Source organism: Kryptolebias marmoratus, linkage group LG19 (assembly GCF_001649575.2).
Source record: "Kryptolebias marmoratus isolate JLee-2015 linkage group LG19, ASM164957v2, whole genome shotgun sequence".
NCBI classification, from domain to species: Eukaryota; Metazoa; Chordata; class Actinopteri; order Cyprinodontiformes; family Rivulidae; genus Kryptolebias; species Kryptolebias marmoratus.
The window spans coordinates 20,750,510-20,757,999 of record NC_051448.1 but is presented as its reverse complement, the minus strand read 5'-3'; positions in this window follow the sequence as shown (position 1 = coordinate 20,757,999).

Sequence of the window (7,490 nt, the reverse complement as noted above, 5' to 3'; positions counted from 1 at the left end):
TGGCTTTGAAAGTCTCAAATATCTGCTCGGTTCATCAGTACATGACCTTATTACAATATTGTTTTGACACTTTCGGACATGCCTGCTCCGCTCTCCAGCTGTCAGCTGGCCGAGCGTTTCACGTTCCGTACACCGGGGGAGAACGCCTGACTCCTGGCACATTGTTATAAAAACTCCCGCTAGCTTTACCAATGAGTGGAAGATAAACACCGATATTACGTAATATTTAACTGTAAAATGTTTAGTTTACTAAAGTATTTCAACAAACTTCAGCCTAGTGTCAAGCTTTAATTTTGGTACTTCCTGTTTCAGGGATTAAAAATTTGCATATTAGCTAAACATTTAGTTTCAACATTTAGATTTAGATATAACATTTAGGATTTAGATTTAACATATAACATTTAGATTTAACATATAACATTTAGATATAACATATAATATTTAGATTTAACATTTAGCATTTAGATTTATATTTAGCAGGTAGCTGTAACAATTACATTTAACTAGCTAAATGTTGTAAAAGGTGACATCAGAAAATCCACACTACATTTTTAAACAGTGTTTGAAGCTAAATGTGACAAAATTTAGGCATGAATTTTGAGCACACGTTGCTTTACAAACGGCGCCCCATAGTCTTCTGCATCTTCTGTCCTCACTCCAAATACCTCAGTGTCAACTCTAACTGCATCCATATATCTCCTCCTTTGCCTTCCTCTGTCTTTTCCCTGGTAGCTCCATCTCTAACATATTTTATTTACCAATATACTATTATTTATGTATCAATATACTCACTATCCCTCCTCGGCACGAGTCCAAACCGTCTCAATCTGACCTCTCTAACTTTATCTCCCAGCCCTTCAATTTGTGTTGTACCTCTGATGATCTCATTTTTTAATTTTGTCTATCTTTGACTCTCCCAAGGACAACCTCTATATCGTCAAATCTCCCACTTCCCCAGGGGGACGCAGGTTGCTTTTAAGAGCCATGCATCTCCAGGGAGCTACAAGCCCCTTTTGTCTCTCCACTCTGAGGTTTTAGGATGAATAACCTGGGAGATGAGTAATGTGGGAAGCTTTCAAACTGAAAGTTGGTGTATAGATAGAATTCTTAAAGTGTAAATGCACAAAAATATTCAGATTTATGAAACCGTGCACATGCAGATTTCTGCACCCAATATACGTAGAATAAAGCAAAGCTGTATGTACCACTTGGACTGCCCTGTCCCCTCCCATAAACAAGTAAGCAAATTAGTAAAAAAATACATGACAGGCCTTCACCTGGTGTCCAAATAACCATGGCAAAGGCATTGAGCAACGCCAAAAATAAAGATTTTCACTGAATATGAAATAGACGTACTACTGTTAGAGGTGAAGGCAAGCATTAACATTTTATTTAGTAGTTATTCGTCCAGGGTTGGTAATAAAAGGAAACAGATGGAATGGCAGAAGGAAGTAAGTGCTGTTGCAGGATCAGAATTCCGGTCCTTGCCTGAAAAAAAAAGTGCTCTGATATCAAAGTGGATGTCAAGAAATGAGTCGCTGTGCATCGACAGAGCATTTCAGGAATGGTGTACGAGAATGTGATTGATCTTGGCATCATACAAATGAGGCCATCCCATACGGCTGGCATGGTAGTGGTCCTTAGACAATTCACATGCATTTCATATGCATGCTTTTAACTGTATGTACACCTTGCTAGCGTGCAGTCACTGATGAATGTTTTCCATGTACATGTGGAAAAAATAGAAGACATTTTACAGTTTACATGGGATTGAGGTTGTTTCAATCAGTGTGTTATATGTTACGTTGTATGAGTCTGAATGTACTTAAGTTTCATTCCTCTGATTTAAACCATGAATGCTCAAACTCATGAGAAAACATTGTGTTCAAATGCCCCTTGAATTCAGAAAAAGAAATGAAGCATACATGTCAACCCCTTTGGATATCTACCTGTATACTGACCTTTCAAAATTCATAAAATTCACAACATCCTTAGGATTCCCACATGACAAACTTTGTCACAACTTGAAGCATTCAGAGAGCACAAACCTCCACCAAGGCCATAACGTCAATAAAAAGTAATGCGATCTGGATCATGATCTGGCTCACAATCAAAATGTAATCAATTGGGTTGGCTTTTTTTGTGACAACCTCAACTTTTCTTGAAAATTTCATCCAAACTTGTTCATTAGTTTTCATGTAATCTTGGTAACAGACAGACAAACAAATGAAGATAATAAAAAACATCCTGCTTTGTGGAGACAAAGGAGTCACCTGCTGGCATATAAAAAAGGTTTTCTGACCTTGACCTTTGACCCTGTGACCTTAAAATCAATAGGCATCATCCTTGACCCACGAGGTCTCTATCTGTGCAGTTTGACATTCTTACGTTACACGATTGCAAAGTTAAAGCAAAGGATCATCTGTAACCTTGACATTTGACCAGATCGGCACAAAAAAAATCTGAAAATGTCATAAAAATCTATTCTTAACTGTTTGAGAAATCTTGAGCACAGTCAGACAAACACTACTGAAAACATAACCTCTTTGGCGAAGGTAACTATGGAGGACCGCAAGCGCAATAATCAAAAATAAAAGCAGAAATATATATATTTTGCTTTTGCCTTTTCCTTTTCCTTACACATGCCTTTCATCAAGTAATGTTTATATTTTGTTTTTGCCTTTTCCTTACACATTTTCTCCTCCTCTTTAATCACTGTGTGCATTTCTGCCTCAGTATGCAAATGAGGAAGCTGTCTTCTTGGTCCAGCTCCTCTCCTATTGGTCAATAACCAGGAAGGACCAGGATCCATGTGCAGATTGATTGTTCATGCCTGCGCTCTCGGCCATTACAGGAGAATGCCTCATTTGAGAGGAAGTGAAGTCTAGCGGAAATGTCTCAGACAGCTGCAGAAGAGTTAGGGTATGTTGTCAGCTTAGCTGACAGCAACACAGTCAGTAATGACTATTTATAGTTTCCCTTTCGAAACCCCCAGAGCGCAGAGGAGGCGCGCTTTAATACTGCTCACACCTGTGCGCAGTACAGTAAAGAAAAATATAAACATTACTTGATGAAACGCATGTGTAAGGTAAAGGCAAAAGCGAAATATATATTTTTCTGCTTTTATTTTTGATTATGTCTCTTTTGGTCCTCTATAGGTAACAACATAAATATTGTGTTGAATGTAGATACTGTATATACAACTGAAATATACACAGCACAATCCAGGAAACAGGCGCAATGTACAACACATTTTCTAACAAAAGAAATAAAAATTCATAGATAAATAAAGTTAAATTAATAAAAATCATTTAAAACAAACAAAAAAATAATTATGTTTCAATTGTTTTAGGGAGGTGGGAAAAACCTATATATCGCTCACAAATCCAACATTAATGAACAGGTAGAAAATTAATTCAGTTGAGATGAAATAATACTTCAAGACTTTGTCAAGTGCACAATTTTTCCATTAAATGTCTCCTTCGTTCATTAAGATACCTCCCTACCACACTTCATTGTCTTCTTAGGCGTTTCCATTTTTTTTTCACCACTCGACAGCTCAATTGAAAATATCTCAGGTAGAATCACTGTACACAGTTGTAAATACAGTCAAACAATAACCTTTGGCACATGAAAGCGCAAGATTTCATTCTGAAGGAAGTCTCATAATTGCAATATTACTAAAGACTGAGAGACAAATATAAAATCGGACATCCAGTTCTTTGTGTGAATTTACTAGGCAACAATGTTTAATGAAAACAAGACCGTTAGATGTAAAAAAAAAAATTAAAGCTGAGATTTTGAAAATACTGTAAGGCTTTCTCTGTATGTTTCTCTGTATGGGAGGGAAAGCTGTATAATTATTGGACGATCTGTAAGAGTTGACGTGTATGATGGAGTCATATTTCAGTGTATTTGGATGAATTTCGGTATTTTTAAGTTTGGTACTGTTGACTGAAGAAGTTTGCGTGGTGGCACATTGTCATGGTAGGTCAAATGTTTTCATACTTCTGCACACTTTTATGGAACATTTGTTTCATACACACCCTGCATACATGAGGCCCCAGATGAAGTGTGTGCCCCAAAAGTGTGATATATTATAGTTTCAGAAAATATCTCATCAAGGGCAAGTTTCTGTGTTTGCCTCCCAACATGTGTCATGAAGGGGATGGGACAGGTTGTCCATGATGAAGTGCAGTTTGTTTAGTGACCCTACTGTTCAGATGTACTCCCAAATATTTGTATCTGCCCATAATCTCCACTTACTTCCCCAAGATCTTGAAGGCCCTGGTTGTAGGATTTTTTACTCCTGAAGTTGATATCCTTTGTCTTGTCCACGTTCAAGAGAAGATGATTCCTGCGAGACCACTCCACAGAACTGTACTCCAGTTCCCTGTGCTCTGATTCCTGTCTATCTCTAATACACTCCACCACCAGAGTCATCAGAATACTTCTGCAAGTGGCATGACAGAGTTGCACTGAACAGGAACAGAGACAGGATCTTCCCTGCAGTGCTCCTGTATTACTGATCACATGATCAGATAGGGTGTTGCCCAGATACACAAACTGAGTCCTGTCTGACAGATAATCAGCAATCCAGGAGACAGTGGACTCACTGACATCAATCTTGAGCAGCTTGCCATTTAATAAAGCCACTTGAAAAGTCAAAAAACACATGTCTAACAGAGTCCCCACAATCATCCAGGTAAAAGTGAGTATGCTACAGCAAATATATGACAGCATCATTCACCCCAACATGGGCCTGGTAGGCATATTGCAGAAGGTCCAGAGCAGTTTTTGCCTGTGGGTCAAGATGGGTCAGGACCCTCCCCTCCAAGGTGTTCATGTTGTGTGATGTGAGGGCAATCAGTTTGAAGTCGCTATGGTCAGATGGGATGACTTTTTTCGGTTCCGGCACTAGGCAGGATGTTTTCCAATGAACTGACCCCTTTTCCTACATAGGACTCATGATGAAGATGTGCTACAGGGTGCCAGTCAGCTGTAAAGGTCAGGACTTTAGGATCCAGGGGCTGATAAGATCAGGGCCTGTAGTCTTGCTAACGTGTATTTTTTTTTAGTTGTCTTGGCCTGTCCTCACAGTCAAACAGAAGATTGTAACCACTAAAGTTGAGGTTGTGGTTGGAGAGATGTGGTTGGAAGAGTTCAGCAGTGTTGCTAAATAATATTGTTGATGCTAAAGTGTTGGGGGTTGGCCATATTTGTGATTTACCATTGTTTTCATGCTCATGACTGAAGTGTCTGCATGCATGTGTGTCACTGAAATACAAAAATAACACTACCATTTATTGACCTGGCACGGAAACTACATCGAATTCAACGAGCACAACATTACTATTTAAACGTGTAACTTTTTACAATCAACACTGAAAAATGAATATTGTTTTTAGAGATTGTTAACGTGTAAACAGGCCCTGGGATGAGCTCTGCCTGCTGTATGGAGATGGCGAAGCATTGACCCACTGCATAACTGATAGAATTAACTTCTGTGAAGACAACACAATCCCAGCCTGATTGACAACAAGAGGGCCTTCAGATCTGGTGACAAAGTGTACATTTGCACATGACCAATCTCCTGGAAATATGATAGATTTTCTGATGTTAATTGGGAAAAAGTCACACGTTTACATTGTAATGTTGTGCCTGTTGAATTCACTGCAGTGTGTGCCACAGTCATTACGGCTTCCTTTGAAATGTAACAGGGAGTATCTGAAAAGTTCAAAAACCTTTAGTGTCAGAGAATCTGATTGTTGTTGTTCTATAAACAAATGGCTGAAGCGCAACAGCAATGTCCCAGTTTTACTGAAAAACAGCATCATGTAAACTGGGCCAAGTAGTTTCAAAGAAATCCTTCAGATCTTCACTGGCTTCCTGACTCGACCTCCTTACACATATTGTGGAAACAGGAATGCTTCAAACAGCAGGAGCACATTGAAGTGCTACAAGCACCAGGTTGTGATCTGAATAAAACTTGTTTCGTACTCTGCAGGAACTGAGAAATTTGCTTGTTTTCTTGAGCTGTCAGAAAACAACGTTCATTTTGGCCAGTACACTTCATACTTCACGAGAAATTCAAGCACAGAACTCCTTGAGAGTCCTCAGAGTGCCCACCTGTTGCAGGACTGATTGCCTCCTGCCAGCGTCATCACTCTTGTCACGTTGTTTGACCTTTGCAAATTTGTCACAAAGGTAACAAAACTATTTTCAACAAATTCTCCCCTCTGTGCACAGTGTTTGGCCTTCCTTTTTCCACAAATTAGTCATTTGTGTGTCTTTATGTCTTTTAAAGGCGTGTTATATAGATTCTTGTACTTCCTGTGACAGCCTTGGCTCGCTACTCCTCAAAACTATTAAACTTCTGCTCTAGCAGAAAAATAGGAACATAAACATTTCCACTTTCCAGCATTAAACCCTTGCACTCATTTCAAATTTCTGACTGATCACACAAAAATTTCCAAACACTACATGCGCAGATGATGTGTTCAGAACAAGCTGCGAGAACTCCAAAACCAGGGTTGAGAAAAAACAGTAAAGTCTCACAGCCCTGGGAGAGAGAACTTCTTGTGAAGTATGTAGCAGCCTTGACCAAGAGGGGGTAAGGCAACTGTTCTATATGCATCTCTAACATTTGCATACAGGAGGTTCAAGGTTTTATTTTATTGTGTTGCATAGTCTACAAACACATGACAATTTAGGAGAATATAGCCCAAACTGGCATGATTGAAATTGCCAGGATTGGTTATGAAACCCTCCAGTTGGTTGATTGTTTGGCTTTGCGACAGTAGAGTGGATGACGTCACAGGCTGCTGACTAAAGTGGAAGAGAACTCCCATGGCAAATAATATGGGTTCATGCTCACAGCTAAGAGTTCAATGTCTGGAAAGCACAGAGGCTTGTTCGCAACATACCCAGGATTCATCATCACAACAATCCCTCCATCTCTCCTCTTACTGGTCAGCACAGGAGGGCCATGAAGAATGTATAAAAATCTGTAAGGTCTATTCTAATGAGATTTAAACAAAAAAATACAAACAACTAAGAGAAGAAATGTCACAAGTAACTTAGAAAGGAAAAAAAGCTAAAAAAGATGCTGTCACATGCTGCCACTTTCAAGGCAGCATCTAGAAAAAAGTCAGCTATAAATTAAAACAGTTTTTGTAACTTAAAAGTAAACCTGAGATAAAATGTAATACTAAACTTCTTTCATCATATGTGTCAGTTTCTGGATAACTTCACACTCCCAAGATTCTCAGAGGAACTCAAGCATGCAACAGTCAACAACTCTAACAAGATACTTGAATTTCCAGCCAACATTGGTGCCATTGTTAAGATCTTCTGGAATATAGCTAATAGATCTTCATCATTTAACTTCGCAATAAGTGAATATTCAACAAGGGTAAAATACATATTTGTGTTGAAATTAACATTTTCCAAGAAATGTTTTAAATGTAACACATTTTGTTCTTCCATTG